Genomic DNA, 22,559 nt, shown 5'->3' on the forward strand with positions numbered 1-22,559 from the left:
TACAGACTATCAAAGCAGATATTAGGCCTGATGGGCAACTGTTGGGCAGAGTGAATGGAATTTTATGTAAGAACTGGGAAATAGTAAGAGCTGGAGAGGACAGGGTCTCCACAAGGAGAGCAACAGAACAAGAAAATTGGAACGCAGAGAACTTCCCAGAGACTCATACTCCAACCAAGGACTATACATGGAGATAACTCAGAACCCCTGCACAGATGTAGCCCAGGGCAGTTCAGAGTCCAATTGGGTTACATAGTAATGTGAAGAGTGACTGCCTCTGACATAATCTGATTGGCCTGCTCTTTGATCACCTCCCCCTGGGGGTGAACAGCCTTACCAGGCCATAGTAGAGGACAGTGCAGCCACTTTTGATGTGAACTGATGGACTAAGATCAGAAAGGAGAGGAGAACCTCCCCTATCAGTGGACTTGGGGAGTGGAATGCATGCAGAGGGAGGAGGGAGGATGGGATTGGAAGGGAGGAGGGAGGGGCTTATGGGGGGATGCAGAATGAATAAAGTGTAATTGATGAAAAATTAAAAAATATAATTTAAGAACCTTAAATGACTTTCAAAAGTGGAGGAAAACATGGAGTTAGTCAATTCCCATGGAGCATGTCTCGCCCCTGGGGGCAATTCTCCTGAACCTACTCAGACCTCGGACACCACCACTGCTAGTTCTAGAACTGATGTAAGATGCTCCAACAAGGGTGTTAAGGCTTCTCATAATATTTCCTATAAGCCCACACCTGTTTGTTTATATCCCCCATTTTTATCCATTATTAGCCAAATAGAGCCAAGTAATTGTGGTGATGATACTTGCTTTTTTGCCCAATGCTGGAATGCTAGTGAATTTACCTATGCCCTGGTTACTCGCATGCCTCGCTGGGTGCCTGTGCCCGTTGATGCCCCTCACGCTATGACTCTCTTCAGACAGAAAAGGGATCTTGGAACTACAGCCACCATTGTTACTGCCATCTCATTGGCGGCTGTTGGAGCTACCACCGGGGCATTAGCCATGAGTCATACTGTGCAGACTGCTCAGACCCTGAATAATCTTTTAGCCAATGTAGCTCATGCCTTAGATGTACAAAAAGGAATTAATGCTCAACTAAAAGGAGGCTTGATGGTGTTCAATCAGAGGATTGACCTCGTGCAGGAGCACATTGATACCCTATGGCAAATCGCTCAACTTGGCTGTCAATGAAAGTATGCTGGACTTTGAGTCACTAGCGTACGACATGAGAATTTTTTCTGTGCTGCAAATCTGTCTAAACAATTGTCTAGCTATATTTTAGGTAATTGGACTGGAGAATTCGATCCTACGATGGAGCAGCTGAGAGTGGCCATTGTCACGGTAAATTCTACCAGAGTGGACGCAGGACTAGCCACAGGATTATCATCATGGATTGCTGCAGCCATGAATCATCTGAAGGAATGGGCGGGCATGGGAGCATTAGCAGGCCTTCTGGTGTTGTTCTTCTTGGTTTGCCTGTGGTATATATGCAAGATTAGAGTCTCACAACAGCGTAATGCAGCCATGATCATTCAGGCCTTCACAGCCATTGAAGCAGGACAGTATCCCCAAGCATGGTTGGCTATCATAAAAAGCTAAAATGTTACGCTCAGGATGCGATGCTACGCAGTGCACTCAGGGTCAGCCACTTTCGACCCAGAGAAGAGCAAGTCTGATTGCATGCGGGTTGATGCCCCAGGTCCCGCCTCTGAGAAAAATGTATCAGACGGGTCCAATGCTCTTTGGGTGGATAACACCTAAATGAACATCAGTACAAAGTCCCAATTTATTCCTAATATCCGAGATCAGACCTCTACTCTTGCCTGATGTGTCTAAAACATAAAGGGGGAACTGCAGAGAGCTGCATAATGCTGCACCTTAAAGATGGAGATGGTTTCCGCCTTCCACCTTCCCGATGGTGAGTGCTCTCTGTCACAAACAACTCCACATTTGGCTAAGGCTGAGGATCTGGCTTGCTTCCGTGTATGTGGACCTATCCGCATTGCCCACGAGGCACGCTGGGGTTAGCTACCCAGAGGCTATTTAAGCTGTGTGCTGGCTTTCACCAGGGTCAGATGATTGTTCAAGGTTTCTGAATAAACTGCATTTAAAAAAAACAAACAAACAAACAAAAAAACTGAATACTCATCTCACGGATTTTGTAAGGGTTAAATTAAATAATTATTGTCACACACTTAGCATAATATCAGCTTATATATAATATGCGTTCTATAAAGTTTAGCTATTGATTTTAGATACAACTCTTTCTCTCCAGACTTCTGTTAGAGCACCAAAGATCCTAGCCAGAAAAAGTTTCAAACAAGGTTCAGGCCCCTGCCACTGCTAGTAAAGAGGGCAACAAACCCAACCACCCTTAATTTCTACAGCCTAAGGTTGCTTGAGTTAGCTTACACATTAATGAACCCCACTCCCATATTCAGGGTCTCAGTGATTCTTACTGCTAGACTAAGTCACATATATCTTATACTATAAACTGCATGTCAGCTAAGCCTGCTTCCTTGTATGTAGGACCACTCCACCCTTATTTCCTTCTAATCAAATCTTAAAACACTATACCTTGGAGAAGCTAGTGAAAAGAAATTGCAGCAAATGATGAGGACCTGAGTTGAGTCTCCAGGATCCATATAGTGAAAGGACAAAACTGACTCCCACAAGTTGTCCTCTGCTCTATACTAGTATACCAGGGTACACACAAACACACACACAAACACATGCATACACATACACACACAATTCACCACTACCAACAGCAGTAACACCAGCACTAATAAATGCCACAAAATACATAATATATAATACATACATATATTATCATATAATTAAAGAACTTTTAAGGGAGACATTATGCTTCGTCTCTCTGGACCTAAACTCTCTGCTTTCATATCTCCATCATTAAATCTCAACATATCTCCCTGTTTCCTTTCCCTCCTGGTAATATAACAACTCTGCCTGGGCATAGGCATATAACAACTCTATGGACAGTAGAGCAATGTAGAGAAATTGACTAATTCTTTCTTGGCCAAACAACTGAAATCTTGGTCAGCATATATTTAATTGTTTTTATTTGACAACTTTGAAAACAAAAAGAAAGAAAGAAAGAAATCATTAAAAGCTAAAGTAAAGGTAGAGTGAAAGATTTATGAAGGAAAGTAACGCCAAAAGCTAGTATTGACTCGTTGGAGAGATGGCTTAGTGGTTAAGAGTATATACCACTCTTGAAGGACAACCAAGTTTGATGTTCAACACCCGCATCAGAGACTAACAACTGCCTAGAACTCAAGCTCCAGAATCTGTCATCCTCTACTGAACTCCATCGACACCTACATCCATGCATATCATGCTCCCCTGTACACATACACACACACAATTAAAAAATAATAAAAGTAAATCTTTTTTAAAGCTAATATTTATCCTAGAAGTACCTGTATACCCTAGTTACCATGCTCATTACTGTTTGTGAACATTTAGTCAATAGATTTTATGACAAAAAAAAATCTGTTAAGAAACCCTCGCAAAAGCTTACACATCATTTCATATTTAAGAGCTTCATTATAAAAAGGCACACTAGCAAGGAAGACACACACACATACACAAAAAGAAAAAAAAAACCTCTTCACAAGATAAACAGAAAAGAAATGTATCTTAGTTTTAGGATAAGGTTACATGTGAAACCTATCCATTAGAATTGTTAAACAAAATGAGGGACCTTGGGGCAAGTTTGTAGTCTCAATTTACATTTACTATGTAGTACAAAAAATTGCCTGGTGAGAATTGATTATGTAATAGCTCCAGACTAGACAAAACACAGACACTTAGCAAAATAGAACTGTAATTTTCTAATTCTCTCTAGGGGAATGATTCAACCTAAATATCAAAGATTTTCTTTGGTTGAAGTTCTAAACACCATGTTCTTAAACCCACAAAATGTGCAAGTTTATTATTGAACTAAATTGCATCCTTAGTTTTAGAATCATGGTCATGGTAGTGATAGTCTAGATGAGAGCATAAGAAAGCTATGGATTCCTAATCCAGTATGACTTTCTTCTCATGAAAAAGGACTCTGTAAAGAAAAGGAGAAAAGCAGGAGATGAAAAGACAGGAAAGAACATCATTTGTATATAATGACAGTGGCCAGCATACCACCAGGTGCTAAGATAAATGCATGCAAAAAGTTATCCTTCAGCATATACAGAGGAAGCCAATCTTGCTGACACATTAGCCTTAAACCCTCAGCCTCCAGGATTGGCAGACATGAATTTCTGTTAATTAAATGAATTATTGGTCTATAGTAGACTGAATGACTTGGTCGATGGTATTTCTTTATGGTGACTGTAGCAAACAAATATTTGTTCAGAAATCCCCACACTAAAAGTTTAAATATCTGAGTGAACCTTAGTGGAGGTGAATTTGGCACAGAACCAAAGACCCTTTGTCCCCATTCAGAGGTGGCCTGTGGGGCACCTAAACAGCTCTTGGCTTGGAGGTCTTTCCACCTGCCCTGCAAGCTGCCTGGCCCACCTGGGTCAGAAACAATGAGCCCAGGAGAGAAAGTAAACCCAGAGGAGGTAAGCTAGGCATGCAACAGAAGCCCGGTTGTCTCTCATCTAGAGGAGACTTGTGGGGCAATGGAAGAGCTCTCACCTTAGAAATATTTCTGCCTGCTTCCCATCTTCTTGGTACTCCTGGGGCAGAAAGAGTGAGCGCAGAGACAGTGAACTCAGCAGAGGTGAGTTTAGTGCAAGAGCAAAGCCCCATTGTCTCTCATCCCGAAAAAGCCTGTGGGGCAACCAAGCAGCTCTCAGCTAATAGGTCTTTCCACCTGCTCCCTAGATGACTAGCTTTTCTGGGACGCAACTAGTGAATGCAGCAGAGGGACCACCAGGCCAGTGAAGTTCAGAGTCAACCAGATGACTGGAGTCCAACATAAGAACACAAGCAATTCAGGGCCATGTGGTACCATGAGAGACCTGGGATCATACTATAGCAAGCCCTAGATACACTATCACACTTGAAGTGCAAGAAAAAGATTTTAAATCTGAGGTTATGAAAATGGTAGAGGCATTAATGGAAGAAAATGAAGCTCTCAAAGTAGCACAGGAAAGTACACTCAAACAGGAGAAGGAAATGAACTGTTCAACACGTAAAAATGGAGCTACAAGCAATAAAGAAAACACAATCTAAGATAATCCTGAAGATGGAAAACTTAGGGAACTGTGCAGTAACTACAAACAGAAGCATCACCAACAGAATACAAGAGACAGAAGAAAGAATTTTAGAGGTAGAAGATATGATTGAAAATATTTATACATCAGTCAAAGAAAATGTTAAACTTAAAAAGCTCCTGACATGGAATATCTAAGAAATCTAGGACATTATGAAAAGATCAAACCTAAGAATAAAAAGAATAAAGGAAGGCGAAGACCCCCAGCTCCAAGGCCGAGAAAATATTTTCAACAAAATCATAGAAGAAAATTTCCCCAACCTAAAGAAATAGAGGCCTAAAATCATCCTGGAAGCTCATAGAACAACAAATATATTGTACCAAAAAAGAAAATCATCATGACACATAATAATCAAACATTAAATATTTAGAACAAAGAGAGAATATTAAAAGCTGCAAAGCAAAAGGGCCAAGTCATATATAAAGGCAAAGCTATCAAAATTACACCTGACTTCCCATCAGAAACACTAAAAGACATAAGGGTCTAGACAGATATCTTACAGACACTAAGAGACCTGACTACTATATCCAGCAAAAATTTTAATCAAAGTAGAGGGAGATATACAATGACAAAAACAAATTTAAATACTACCTATCCACAAATCCAGACTTACAGAAGATATTAGCAGGAAAACTCCAAACTAAGGAAGTCAACTACATCCAGGAAAACACAGGAAATAAATGACTCCACATCAGCAAAACCAAAGGAAGGGAATCACACACACTCCACCACCAACAATATCAAAATAGGGGAAGTAACCACAACTGGCCATTAATATTTCTCAACATCAGTAGTATCAACTCCTCAGTAAAAAGACACAGGTTAACAGAATGTATGCTAAAACAAGAACCATCATTCTGCTGCATTCAAGAAACACACCTCAACCATAATGACAGACATTACTGCAGAGTAAAGGATTGGAAAATGGTTTCCCAAGCAAACAGACCCAAGAAGAAGCTGGAGTAGCCATTCTAGTATCTAATAAAATAGACTTTCAACCAAAATTGATCAAAAGAGATGGAGAAGTTTCATACTCATCAAAGGGAAAATCCACCAAGATGACATCTCAATCCTGAACATCTATGCCCCAAATGCAAAAGTATCCTCATTAGTAAAAATAATATTAATAAGGCTTAAATCATACATTGAACCACACACATAAATAGTGGGATACTTATACACCAACTCTCTCCAACGGACAGATCATCAAGACAGAAACTAAATGGGAAAATAATAAAACTAACAAATGTCATGAACCAAATGGATCTAACATATATCTACAGAACAATTCACCCAAACACACGTTTTTCTCAGCACCTCACAGCACCTTCTCCAAAACTGAGCATATACTCGGTCACAAAGCAAGTGTCAGCAAATACAAGGAGATTGAAATAACCCCCTGCATCTTATCAGAACACCATGGATTAAAACTAGAACTCAACAACAACAAAAATAACAAAAAGCCTACAAACTCATGGACACTGAACAACTCCCTACTTAACAACAATGGGGTCAGGGAAGAAATAAAGAAAGAAATTAACAACTTTTTAGTATTCAATGAAAATGAGGGCACAACATACCCAAACTATGGGACACAATGAAAGCAGTGCTAAGAGGAAAGTACATACCACTAAGTGCCTTCAAAAAGAAATTGGAGAGCCCCATACTAGCAACTTAGCAATACACCTAAAAGCTCTAGACAAAAGGAGGCAGACACATCAAGGAGGAGTAGGTGACAGGAAATCACCAAACTCAAGGCTGAAATTAATAAATTAGAAACAAAGAGAACTAAACAAAGAATCAATAAAATAGGGGCGGAGCCAAGATGGCGACTAGCACACACAGTTTCTGAGCGGTGGGATACCTGATCTTCTGAGTTGGAGAATGGAAGGACCCCCAACTCAGGAAAACCACAGCGAGGCTTTCTGAACACCAGAGAACATCGCAGGAGGTGAAAACTTTGGCCTCCGGTCACCCGGAGACTTGCTTGGGGAAGGAGAGAAACGATCCTTTGTTCTTCCGGCACTCCCTTCCCCCAGACCTCCTTCCTCCTCGGCACAGCAGCACAGCTGACTCATCTTTCTCAGCGCAGACCTAACTGCCTGGGGTATACAGCCGCTGAGACGGAGCCCCAAGCACTTTAGCGGCAGACAAAAGCCAGCAGTACGTGCCCCGGACTCCCAGATTCGCGCAGCGGCTGCGCCATCCTCCCAGGGCACGAATCTGCTAGACACCATACTAGCTCCGCAGGATCGCCATCACTGACGGTGCGGCCCGCCCAATCCCACAGTGACAGAGAATATGCTATATACTCACCAAAACCAGGCAGAAACGTCATACAACCTGGACACACCAGGCGCTGGGCCTCCCAAGCTTGGAGAGCACAACGAAGAGATCCCAGGACTTCCCAGAAAGCTTTGGGACTAGCAACCCAGTCTCCAGTTACAGGGGGACGTGGAGGCGGAGCAGCACTGAACTGGCGGGGCACCACAGCCCTCCAGTTTAAGACTAACCAGGGCCAAACCAGAGAACAGAGAGCCTGGTTACCCCATCCCTGCTGAAGTGACCACCCTGAAATCTCCAGCTGCAGCAAGACCTCAGAACCTGGCAGTGACAGCAGCACAGAACTGGCGGAACACATCAAAGAAGCAGGGCCAAACCAGAGAGCAGAGAGCCCCGGATACCACGATCTCGGCCAAGAGACCTGCCTGTAAGTGAGTGCATCCTTGAGAATCTGCAGTTCCCCAGATCCTGGGTCCTTCTAAATCAGAAGCCAGGCATCGAACCCCCCTCCCACCCACATACCCACTTTGGGAAACAGAGGGGCACTAGGGGCATTGAAGTTCCTGCCCTGTGGGCCTGATTGAGGAGCTAAGACAGTTAATGCCAGAAATTGCGCTGCGATCATCATTAGCACCTGCGACATATACAGTGCAGAGCCCCTCCCACACACTCAAGGGTTCAACATTAGCCATCACTCTGTCCCTCGAGAAACTCATCCACGCACACTTACACACACAGACACGCACGCGCGCGCGCGCGCACACACACACACACACACACGCTTGCATTTGCCCCGTTTGCGCCTGCGTACTTTCCTCCCACAGGTACAGCTAGTCCTCAGCACACGCTGAGAGTGCTCAGCTTCCTGAAGAACTCTCCAGACACCAGAGAGAGACAACACCAGTCTGATCTGCAGAATCCAAAAACAAACAGGGAAGGTTTCAGATAAGGCAATGGCCAGAGGTAGGAGAAAGAACACTTCCAACATAAATCAGGACATCATGACTTCACCAGCAAACCCCAAAATCGGTGGATACACCAATTCAGCAGAAGCACAGGAAAATGATTTTAAAGCCATGCTTGCCCAATTATTTGAGGCTCATAAGGAGGAAATGAACAAGTCTTTCAAAGAGATGGCCAGTCAATTGGAGGCAAAGAAAGAAGAAATAGACAATATCCTTAAAGAAACACAGGCAAACATAGCCAAACAAATAGATACACAAGTAGAGGAAAAATTAGTGGCATATAAGAAGGAAATGAAAAAAGAAATAGAAGCCATCGTAGAGAGATAGGAATCCAAATTCAAACACATGAAAGAAATGGGGCAAGGCATGAAAACAGAATTAGAATCAATAAAGAAAACACAAAATGAGAAAACCCTTGAGCTGGAGAACTTGGAGAAAAGATCAGGAACAACAAAAGTAAGCATCACCAACAGAATACAAGAGATGGAAGAGAGAATCTCTGGAGCTGAAGACACACTTGCAGAAATGGATACTTCTCTCAAAGAAAAAGTAAAATCAGAAAAGTTCCAATCACAAAATATCAAAGAAATCAAGGATGCTATGAAAAGACAAAATCTAAGAATAATAGGAATTCACGAAAAAGAAGACTCCAGACTCCAAGGTCCAGAAAATATTTTCAAGAAAATCATAGAAGAAAATTTTCCCAACTTAAAGAAAGAGATGTCCATAAATATACAAGAGGCCTACAGAACTCCAAATAGACTAGACCAGAAAAGAAACACATCACGTCACATCATAGTCAAAACACTAAATCTACAGAACAAAGAAAAGATATTAAAAGCAGCAAGGGAAAAAGGCCAAGTAACATATGAAGGTAGACCTATCAGAATCACGCCGGACTTCTCATCAGAAACTATGAAAGCCAGAAGGGCCTGGGCAAGTATCATGGAGACTCTAAGAGATCACAAATGTCAACCCAGACTACTATACCCTGCAAAGCTTTCAATCAACATAGATGGAGAAAACAAAATATTCCATGACAAAACTAAATTTATACAATATCTACACAGCAAACCATCCCTACAGAAGATACTAGAAGGAAAACTCCAATCCAATGAAAACAAATTCACCCAAGAAAACAGGGCATACAGATAATGTCCCAACAAAAATGAAAAGAAAACAAGCAATGAAACAGGGTTAGATCATCGACTCCATTACAAAAGGAACTAACATGCATTGGTCACTATTATCTATCAATATCAATGGACTCAACTCACCAATAAAAAGACACAGGCTAACAGAATGGTTAAGGAAACAGGATCCAACATTCTGTTGCATCCAAGAAACACACCTATGCAACAAAGACAAACACTACCTCAGAGTAAAGGGCTGGAAAACTGTTTTTCAAGCAAACGGTTCCAGAAAACAAGCTGGAGTAGCCATCCTAATATCTAATAAAATAGACTTTCAACCCAAGTTAATCAAAAAAGATAAGGAGGGCCACTATATTCTCATCAAAGGAAAAATCCACCAAGAGGACATTACAATCTTGAATATCTATGCCCCAAATACAAGAGCACCGACATTCGTAAATGAAACATTATTAAAGCTTAAATCATACATTGATCCTAATACCTTAATAGTGGGAGACTTCAACACTCCACTCTCACCAAGGGACAGATCAACTAGACAGACACCAAATAGGGAAATAAAAGCACTCACAGAATCCCTAAATCGAATGGACCTAATAGACGTCTACAGATCATTTCACCCAAACTCAAAAGAGTACACCTTCTTTTCAGCACCGCATGGAACCTTTTCCAAAATAGACCATATAGTGGGCCACAAAGCAAGCCTCAACAGATACAAAAGGATTGAAATAATCCCTTGTATACTATCTGACCACCATGGACTAAAGCTCGACCTCAACAACAAGAGAAACAACAAAAAGCCGACACGCACATGGAAACTGAACAACTTACTACTCAATGACAGCTGGGTTAAGGAAGAAATAAAGAAAGAAATTAAAGACTTCCTAGAATTCAATGAAAAGGAAGGCACAACATACCCAAATTTATGGGACACATTGAAAGCAGTGCTCAGAGGAAAATTTATAGCACTAAGTGCCTACAAGAAGAAATTCGTAACATCACATACAAACAACTTAATGGCCCAACTGAAAACCCTAGAAAAAAAAGAAGCAGATACACCCAAGAGGAGCAGACGGCTGGAAATAATCAAACTAAGGGCTGAAATCAATCAACTAGAAACAAATAAAACTATCCAAAGAATCAATGAAACAAATAGCTGGTTCTTTGAGAAAATCAACAAGATAGACAAACCCTTAGCCAAACTAACTAAAAAGCAGAGAGAAACTATCCAGATCAGCAAAATCAGAAATGAAAATGGGGACATAACCACAGACATTGAGGAAATCCAAACAATTATTAGGTCATACTACAAAAGCCTATATGCCACAAAATTTGAGAATCTGAATGAAATGGATAATTTTCTTGAAAGATTCCATCTACCAAAACTAAGTCAAAATCAGGTAGAAAGACTGAATAGCCCTATATCTCCCAAGGAAATCGAAGCAGTTATTAACAGTCTCCCCTCCAAAAAAAGCCCGGGACCAGATGGCTTCAGCACAGAATTCTACAAGACCTTCAAAGAAGTGCTAACTCCAATTCTCCTCAAGCTATTCCACAAAATAGAAACAGAAGGAACACTACCAAACTCATTCTATGAAGCCACAGTCACCTTAATACCTAAACCACACAAAGACCCAACAAAAAAAGAGAACTTTAGGCCTATCTCTCTTATGAACATTGACGCAAAAATACTTAATAAAATACTTGCAAACCGAATCCAAGAACACATCAAAGATATCATCCACCATGACCAAGTAGGCTTCATCCCAGGCATGCAAGGGTGGTTCAACATACGGAAATCCATCAATGTAATCCACCACATAAACAAACTGAAGGAGAAAAACCACATGATCATCTCCTTAGACGCCGAAAAAGCATTTGACAAAGTCCAACACCCATTCATGTTTAAAGTCTTGGAGAGATCAGGGATACAAGGCACATACCTAAACATAGTAAAGGCAATATATAGCAAGCCTATAGCTAACATCAAACTCAATGGAGAGAAACTTAAATCAATCCCACTGAAATCAGGGACAAGACAAGGCTGTCCATTGTCCCCATATCTCTTCAACATAGTACTTGAAGTCCTAGCCAGAGCAATAAGACAACTAAAGGAGATCAAGGGGATACAAATCGGAAAGGAAGAGGTCAAAGTGTCACTATTTGCAGATGATATGATAGTATACATGAGCGACCCCAAAAATTCAACCAGAGAACTCCTTCAGCTGATAAACACTTTCAGCAAAGTGGCAGGATACAAAATCAACTCAAAAAAATCAGAAGCCCTCCTGTATACCAAAGACAAAAAGGCTGAGAAAGAAATTAGGGAAACAACACCCTTCACAATAGCCACTAATAACATAAAGTACCTTGGTGTGACTCTAACCAAGCAAGTGAAAGACCTGTTTGAGAAAAACTTCAAGTCTCTGAAGAAAGAAATCGAAGAAGATATCAGAAGATGGAAAGATCTCCCGTGCTCATGGATTGGTAGGATTAACATTGTGAAAATGGCCATACTGCCAAAAGCAATCTACAGATTCAATGCAATTCCCATCAAAATACCAACTCAATTCTTTACAGACCTTGAAAAAAAGATTCTCAGCTTCATATGGAGAAACAAAAAACCCAGAATCTCCAAAACGATCCTGTACAACAACAGATCATCTGGAGGTATCTCCATTCCTGATCTCAAGCTGTACTACAGGGCAACAGTAATAAAAACTACATGGTATTGGCATAGAAACAGAAAGGAGGATCAGTGGAACCGCATAGAAGACCCAGAACTAAATCCACACACCTATGAATACTCGATATTCGACAAAGAAGCCAATTCCATTCAATGGAAAAAAGACAGCATCTTCAACAAATGGTGCTGGACCAACTGGATGTCTACATGCAGAAAAATGAAAATAGATCCATATTTATCACCCTGCACAAAACTAAAGTCAAAGTGGATCAAGGACCTCAACATAAAATCAGATACCCTAAATCAATTGGAAAAAAAATTGGGGAACAGCCTAGAACTCATTGGCACAGGAGACAACTTCCTGAACAGAACACCAACAGCACAGGCTCTAAGAGCAACAATCAATAAATGGGACCTCATGAAACTGAAAAGTTTCTGTAAAGCAAAGGATACCATCATCAAAACAAAACGACTGCCTACAGATTGGGAAAGAATCTTCACTAACCCTTTATCTGACAGAGGACTAATATCCAGTATATACAAAGAACTAAAGAAGCTGAAAAGCAGCAAACCAAGTAATCCAATTAAAAAATGGGGAACAGAGCTAAACAGAGAATTCTCGACAGAGGAATATCGAATGGCAGAGAAACACTTAAAGAAATGCTCATCCTCATTAGCCATCAGGGAAATGCAAATCAAAACGACCCTGAGATATCACCTTACACCCATCAGAATGGCCAAGATGAAAAACTCAAGTGATAACACATGCTGGAGAGGATGTGGAGAAAGGGGAACCCTCCTCCACTGCTGGTGGGAATGTAAACTGGTACAACCACTCTGGAAAGATATCTGGCGCTTTCTAAGACAAATAGGAATAGTGCTTCCTCCAGACCCAGCTATACCACTGCTAGGTATATACCCAAAGTTTGTTCAAGTACACAAAAAGGACACTTGCTCAATCATGTTTATAGCAGCTCTATTTGTAATAGCCAGAACCTGGAAACAACCCAGATGTCCATCAACGCTGGAATGGGTACAGAAATTGTGGTATTTTTATACAATGGAATACTACTCAGCAATCAAAAAGGAGGAAATCATGAAATTTGCAGGCAAATGGTGGGATCTAGAAAAGATCATTCTGAGTGAAATATCCCAGAAGGAGAAAGACAAACATGGGATATACTCACTTATATAGATCTATAAGATATGATAAACATAATGAAATCTATACACCTAAAAAAGATAATCAACTGAGTGGACATGGGGTAAGATGATCAATCCTCATTTAGAAAGACAGATGGGATGTGCATTGAATGTATGACAGGAGTCTATTGAGCGCATCTGAAAGACTCTAACTAGCAGTGTTTTCAAAGCAAAGACTCATGACCAAACCTTTGGCAGAGTACAGGGAATCATAAGAAAGAAGGGGAGTTAGTCTGATGGGGAAAGGATAGGAGCTCCACAAGGACCAAATATATCTGGGCACAGGGTCTTTTCTGAGACTGACATTCAACCAAGGACCATGTATGGATATAACCTAGAACCTCCACTCAGATGTAGCCTGTGGTAGCTCAGTAACCAATTGGTTTCCCAAAGTGAGGGGAACAGGGACTATTTCTAACAGGAACTCAATGACTGGCTCTTTGGTCTCCCCACCCCCGAAGGGAGGAGCAGTCCTGTTAGGCCACAGAGGAGGGCTTTGCAGCCAGTCCTGAAGATACCTGATAAAACAGGATCAGATGAATGGGGAGGAGGTCCCCCCTATCAGTGGACTTGGAAAGGGGCACGGTGGAGATGAGGGAGGGAGGGAGGGAGGGACTGGGAGGGAATGAGGGAGCGGGACATGGCTGGGATACAGTTAATAAAATGTAACTGATAAAAAATAAATAAATAAATAAATAAATAAATTAAAAAAAAGAAAAAAAAAAGAATCAATAAAATAAGGAGCCAGTACTTTGAGAAAATCAACAAGATAAAAAAACTGTTAGCCAAACTAACTAAAAGGCAGAGGGAGACTATCCAATTAACAAAATCAGAAATGAAAAGAAGACATAACAATGGACACTGAGGAAATCTAAAAAAGATTAGGTCTTACGTTAAAAACCTATATTCCACAAAATTGGAAAATCTAAAGGAAATTGATGAATTTCTGGATAGATTTCACCTACCAAAGCTAAATTAAGATCAGGTAAACATTTAAACTCTCCTATAACCTTGAAGGAAATATAAGCAATCATTGCAGCCAGTCCTGAAGATACATGATAAACCAGTATCAGATGAAAGGGGAAGAGGTCCTCCCCTATCAGTGGACTTGGAAAGAGGCAGGAAGGAGATGAGGGGGGAGGGGGGACTGGGAGGAAAAGAGGGAGAGGGATACAGCAGGGATACAAAGTTAACAAACTGTAACTAATATTAAAAAAAATTAAAAAAATGGAACAAAAAACCCTCTCTCTATATATATGAAAAAACAGGTGCAGATGGTTTTAGCACAGAATTCTACCATAAATTCAAAGAAGAGTTAACACCAATACACTTCTAACTATTCCACAAAATAGAAACAGAAGGAGCATTGCCAAACTCATTCTATGAAGCCACAGACATCCTGATACCTAAAACACACAAAGACTCAAAAAAGAGAATTTTATAACAATTTAACTCAAGAACATTGATGCAAAAGTAATCAATAAAATACTCGAAAACTGAATCCAAAAAAACATCATCAAATACATGATTCACCATGGTCAAGTTAGCTTCATCCCAGGGATGCAGGGAAGAATCACCATACAAAAATCCATCAACGTAATGCACAATATAAACAAAATCAAAGCAAAAGAAATCACAAGATCATCTCATTTGAGGCAGAAACAGCCTTTGACAAAATCCAACATCCCTTCACGATCAAAGTCTTGGAGAGATCAGGGATACAAGGCCCATACCTAAGCATAATAAAGGCTATATACAGCAAGCTGATTGCCAAAATTGAGTGATGCCTAGGACATCTTGTGAAAAAATGGGAGGAAAGAAAAAAAGGACCTAGGGGTGACAGGAGTTACACAATAAGATCCACAGAGCCAACTAGCCAGGGCCCAGAGGGGCTTGCTGAGACTGAAGCATCAACCAAGGACCATGCATGAACTGGACCTAGATCCATTACAAAGATGTAGCAGATGGGCAGCTTAGGCCTCATACAGGTCCTCTAGTAGAGGAAGTAGGGACTGCATTGGACACAGACTCTCTAGCCAACTTTTGGATCACTTTTCCCTGGAGGGACTGCCTTAACAGGCCACAGGGGAAGAGGACATGCTCAGTTCTTATGCAACTTGATAAGCTGGTATGGATGGGTAAAGGAGGTAGAAGATGAGGAGAGGGAAGGAGGGTGAGGCTGGGAAGGGAGAAGGAAAAGGGCTACAAGGATGTAAAGTGTATAGAATAAATAAATGAGAGAAAAAAGAAAACTTGAATAAAAATAGTCTACATATCTTCTCTACTCTTGATGCATTCTTCCAAACAAAGAGATCTTTGGTACTGTTAAGCTTGTGATATCTTTCTACCATTACACATTTTCTGAACCATGCTGTAGATGTGATGGAATCATGTTTTCCTATGGGAATGTGCAATGGATAGGCATTCTAGTTCAAGCTACCAAAAATAATGTGTCTGGATACAGATTCCAAAAGTTGGAATTATCAATCATGAGATGCAAGCACTGAGATTTATGACTGAGAGAAACATATGACATAGCATTGTGTAGAAGGTAGACTTCTGAAAGTGGCATAGTCAGCTAGTAAAATGTAAGAGTATCTAGTAATACACCTAAGTGAAAGAAAACCTAAAGTGTGTGTGTGGGGGGGGGTGAGAGCCCTGTGTCTGAGAAGGACAGCACTCTGCATGCAGCAACCAGGAGACTGAACTCTGGGCCCTAAAACTATAGCTATCGGTGTTTCCCAGGTGAGGGGAGGCTCCCACAGCATGGGAATCAGTCGTGTCCACTCTCAGGCCACCCAACCAGAATCAGGAAGAGATCTTGGGTGATGCGGGCATTGGGTCTCGGGGCCGGAGCTGCATGCCTGCTTGTCCTGATCACTTTCCCAAGCTGATTGGTGGGCACAAGAGTGCCAGAAACTGAGAGTCCCAGTCGCAAGAAAACCCCATGGGGAAGGAAAGTTGCTAGACTGATCAAGGCTCGCCCAGTCTTTCCCTGGAAGGAGTCTCACAGACTGCAGGTACCCGCCACCAGCCACCATCACAACTAAGCTCCCACCACCAGCACTGAGAGCCACTGCGCGCCCAGCTCACCAGTACTGATGAGCTATGCGCCCCAGTGCAACAGTGCCTGGGAATCCCTGTCCAGAGAGGGCCCCAGAGCGAAGGAAGAAAACCTTGCTGCTTGGGTCACCTAGGCTTTGCCTGGAGAAAGTCTCGCAGACCACAGACCATAGACTGGCAAGTATGCCCAGCCATCACAGATACGGGCCCAAGGGGGGAGTACAGAGTTACTCCACTCAGACTAGCAGGCCGGTGTGTGCACTGCCAGCCCAGAGACGTGCTTTGTACCAACTGCTCCTTACAGACAGAACTGTGTGCCTCAGGACACCAGAGTCTTGGAGTCACTGTCTAGAGAAACCCTTACAAGGAACAAGGAACAAAAAAAAGGGGACAGACTTAAGCAACCCAGTATATCCCCAGAAAAGGTCCCATAGAATGGCCCAACCCAGGGACCTGCTGTGCCCCATATAGCCTGCTATTACCAGGAGAGCAGTACTCACCAGCCACAGATTACCCCTTGGATTCTGGGGCACAGAGCCCCAACCTTAGACTTACAAAAGACCGGGAACCCTGAGATCATCCCCCAGATGCTGCTCCAAGGGGCAACCAGTTATCCCTAACAAAACCGAACAAACCACGGGACACACAGGTTACAGCAGCTGATCACTAAATTCACAGCAAGAAACAGGGCAGCTGTCTTCAAGACTTCTCCCGGTGAGAGGAAAGCCCTCTCGACTAACAAGGACCAGAGTTACCATTCAGGTCTCTATGCCTGAGGTGAGCAGTGGCAACTCCTGAAAAACAGCATTCCAGTGACTGTACCCAAAAAGCTAAGAAGGCTTCCTTCAGGAAAAACCATCTTCCTGCAAAAGAGATTCTCTCCACCACAGGACTCCAGGAACCACCAGAAACTAACTTCAAACACCTAAGATAGTTCAATGGGTAGAGGATAGTGTAAAAGTACAACCAACAAAAGCCAGAGCAATATGGCATCTCCAGAACCCAGTTATTCAGGGGCAAATACCCCTAGAAACTGCAGCTTAATTGAAATTCAAGAAGATAACCTAATATCTCTGCTCATGAAGAAGATAACAGAACCAACAAATAAAATACGAAAAGAAATGGAGGAAGCTACAGCCGAAGAGTTTGTGGCCTTTAGAGAGAAATGCTTAAATCACTTAATGAAATGAAAGAAACAGAGGATTGTTCAAACAAACAGCTGAAGGAATTGATGGAAAAGCAGGAAAATACAAAAGGATAGATGAAGGAAATCAACAAAATGGCTCAAGATGCGTCTAAAACAAAAAGGGGGAACTGTAGAGAGCTGCGGAATGCTATGCCTTAAAGATGGAGCTGGTTTCCGCCTTCCACCTTCCCGATGGTGAGTGCTCTCTGTCACGAACAATTCCACATTTGGCTAAGGCTGAGGATCTGGCTTGCTTCCATGTATGTGGACCTATCTGCATTGCCCACGTGGCACGCCTGGGTTGGCTACCCAGAGGCTATTTAAGCTGTGGGCTGGCTTTCCCCAGGGTCAGATGATTGTTCAAGGTTCCTGAATAAACTGCATTGAAAAAAAAAAAGGAAGAATTGTGGAGAGAAAAAACTTAGGGAAGAAAGCAGGAACTACAGAGGTCAGAATAGCCAATAGGCTAAAAGAAATGGAAGAAAGAATCTCAGGTATGGAAGATACAATGGAGGAAATAGATGTATCTATCAAAGAAAACGTTAAATCTAAAAAATTCCTGACACAAACCATCCAAGAAATTCAAGACAACATAAAAAGGCAAAACCTAAGAATAATAGGAATAGAGAGAAAAGAATATTCCCTGCCCCAAGGCCCAGAAAATATTTTCAACAAAATCATTGAAGATAATTTCCCCAACTTAAAGGAGAGGCCAATAAGAATACAAGAGGCCTATAGAACACCCAATAAATTAGACCAGGAATGAAAATCCTCCCTCCACATAATAATCAAAATCGAAAGTATACAGAACAAAGAAAAAAAATACTAAAAGCTGCAAGAGAAAAAGGCCAAGTAACATATAATGGCAAACCCATTAGAATCACACCTGACTTTTCAACAGAGACTATGAAAGCTAGAAGGGCCTGGACAGATATCATGCAGACCCTAAGAGAACACAGATTCCAACCCAGGCTACTATACGCAGCAAATTTCTCAGTCCTCATAGATGGAAAAAACAAGATATTCAATAACAAAAACAAATTTCAAAAATGCCTACAAACAAATCCAGCATTACAGAAGACACTAGAAGGGAAAATACAACCTGAGAAAACTAACTACATTCAAGAAAAACACAGGAAATAAATAACCTCAGTACAGTAAAACAAAAAAACAACCAAGCACACAACCATATGACCACAGCCAACATCAAATTCAAAGGATCTAACAGCCACTGGTCATTAATCTCTCTCAACATAAATGGACTTATTTCGCCAATAAAAAGACACAGACTAACAGAATGGATGAGCAAACAAAACCCAGCAATCTGTTGCATACAAGAAACACACCTAAGTCACAAAGATAGACATTACCTGAGGTTAAAGGGATGGAAGACAGCTTTCCAAGCAAATGGATGCAAGAAGCAAGCAGAAGTAGCCATTCTAATATCTGATAAAATAGACTTTCAACCAAAATTAATCAAAAGAGATGGGGAAGGACACTTCATACTCATCAAAGGAAAATTCCACCAAGAAGACATCACAATCCTGAACAACTATGCCCCAAATACAAGGGCACCCACATTTGTGAAAGAACATTGATAAAACTTAAACCACACATAGATCCCCACACAGTAATAGTGGGAGACTTCAACACCCCACTGTCAACAAAGGACAGGTCAACAAAACAGAAATTAAACAAAGAAACAATATCTCTAACACAGGTCATGAATCAAATGGACCTAACAGACATTTACAGAACCTTATACCCAAACACAAAAGAATTTACCTTCTTCTCAGTACGTCATGGAACCTTCTCCAAAATAGACTGTCTAGTTGGTCACAATACAAACCTCAACAGATACCAGAAGAATGAAATAATCCCTTGTATCCTGTCTGATCACCATGGAATAAAGCTGGACCTCAACGAAACCGGAAATAACAAAAAGCTTACACACACATAGAAACTGAACAATTTGCTACTAAATGACAGCTGGGTCAAGGAAGAAATAAAGAAAAAAAATTAAAGTCTTCCTAGAACTCAATGAAAACAAAGACATGACGTACTTAAACCTGTGGGACACAATGAAAGTAGTGCTTAGAGGAAAGTACATAGCACTAATTCTCTTCAAGAACAAATTTGAGACAGCTCATGTAACCAACTTAATGGCTCAATTAAAAACCCTAGAAAAAGAAGAAGCAGACACACCAAAAAGGTGTAGACAGCTAGAAATAATCAAACTCAGGACTGAAATCAATCAATTAGAAACAAATAAAACAATTCAAAGAATCAATGAAACCAAGAGCTGGTTCTTTGAGAAAATCAACAAGATAGACAAAACCTTAGCCAAGCTAAGTACAAGGCAGAGAGACACCATCCAAATTAAAAAAAAATCAGAAATGAAAAGGGGGACATAACTACAAACACTGAGGAAATCCAAATAATCATTAGGACTTACTTCAAATGTCTATACACAACAAAATTTGAAAATCTAAATGAAATGGATAATTTTATTGATCCATTCCACTGACCAAAGCTGAATCAGGATCAGGTAAATCAATTAAATAGTCCTATATCCCCCAAGGAAATAGAAGCAGTCATCCAAAGTCTCCCATCCATAAAAACCCAGGACCAGATGGTGTCGGTGCAGAATTCTACCAGACCTTCAAAGAAGAGCTAACTCCATTTCTCTTCAAACTATTCCACAAAATAGAAACAGAAGGAACATTACCAAACTCATTCAATGAAGCCACAGTCACCTTGGTACCTAAACCACACAAAGACCCAACAAAAAAAGAGAATTTTAGGCCAATCTCCCTCATGTACTTTGATGCAAAAATACTCAACAAAACACTCTCAAACCAAATACAAGAACAACATCAAAGATATCATCCACCATGACCAAGGAGGCTTCATCCCAGGTATGCAGGGGTGGTTCAATATACAGATATCCATCAATGTGATCCAACATATTAACAAAATGAAAGAGAAAAAAAAACACATGATAATCTCCCTAGATGCTGAAAAAGCATTTGACAAAATCCAACATCCATTCATGTTTAAAGTCTTGGAGAGATCAGGGATACAAGGAACATATCTAAACATAGTAATGGCAATATACGGCAAGCCTATAGCCAACATCAAACTGAATGGAGAGAAACATAAAGCAATCCCACTGAAATCAGGGACAAGACAAGGCTGCCCACTCTCTCCATATCTCTTCAACATAGTACTGGAAGTCCTTGCTAGAGCAATAAGACAGTTGAAGGACATCAAAGGGATACAAATTGGAAAGGAAGAAGTCAAATTATCACTATTTGCAGATGATATGATAGTATACGTGAGTGACCCAAAAAACTCTACAGGGAACTCCTACAGCTGATAAACACTTTCAGCAAAGTGGCCAGATACAAAATTACTCAAAAAAAAAATCAGTAGCCCTCCTGTATATAAAAGACATAAGGGCTGAGAAAGAAATTAAGGAAACAACACCCTTCACAATAACCACAAATGACATAAAGTACCTTGGAGTAACCCTAACTAAGCAAGTCAAAGACTTGTATGAAAAAAAATTTCAACTGTCTGAAGAAAGAATTAGAAGAAGATATCAGAAGATGGAAAGATCTCCAATGCTTATGGTTTGACAGGATTAACATAGTAAAAATGGCTATCTTACCAAAAGCAATCTTACAGATTCAATGCAATTCCCATTAAATTACCAACACGATTCTTTACAGACCTGGAAAGAAAAATTCTCAACTTCGTATGGAATAACAAGAAACCCAGAATTGCTAAAACAATCTTCTACAATAAAAGATCTTCTGGAGGTATCTCCATCCCTGATCTTAAATTGTACTATAGAGCAACAGGTTTAAAAACTGCATGGTACTGGCATAGATACAGAATGATGGATAAATGGAACCTAACAGAGGACCCAGAAATAAACCCACACACTTATGGACACCTGATCTTTGACAAAGATGCCAAAACCATACAATGGAAAAAAGATAACATCTTCAACAAATGGTGCTGATCCAACGGGATCTGTACATGTAGAAATATGAAAATACTCCATACTTATCACGCTGCACAAAACTGAAGTCCAAGTGGATCAAAGATCTCAACATAAAACCAGACACATTAAATCGGCTAGAAAAAAAAAAAAGTGGGGAATACCTTAAAACTCATTGGTACAGGAGAAATCTTCCTAAACAGAACACCAACAGCACAGGCTCTAAGAGCAACAATCAATAAATGGGACCTCATGAAACTGAAAAGCTTCTGTAAAGCAAAGGACACCGTCATCAAAACAAAGCAACTGCCTACAGATTGGGAAAGAATCTTCACCAACTCTTTACTGACAGAGGTCTCATATTCAGTATACATAAAGAACTAAATAAGTTGAAAAGTAATTCACTTAAAAAATGGGGAAGAGAGCTAAACAGAGGAATATCGAATGGCAGAGAAGCACTTAAAAAATTCTCAACCTCATTAGCCATTAGGGAAATGCAAATCAAAACAACCCTGAGATTTCACCTTACACCCATCAGAATGGCCAAGATGAAAAACTCAAGTGACAACACATGCTGGAGAGGTTGTGGAGAAAGGGGAACCCTTCTCCACTGCTGGTGGGAATGTAAACTTGTACAACCACTCTGGAAATCAATCTGGCGCATTCTCAGACAACTAGGAATAGCGCTTCCTTAAGATACAGCCATACCTTTTCTTAGGCATATATCAAAAAGAAGCTCAAGTACACAAAAAGGAT

This window comes from Meriones unguiculatus, chromosome X, assembly GCF_030254825.1.
Source record: "Meriones unguiculatus strain TT.TT164.6M chromosome X, Bangor_MerUng_6.1, whole genome shotgun sequence".
Lineage (NCBI taxonomy): Eukaryota > Metazoa > Chordata > Mammalia > Rodentia > Muridae > Meriones > Meriones unguiculatus.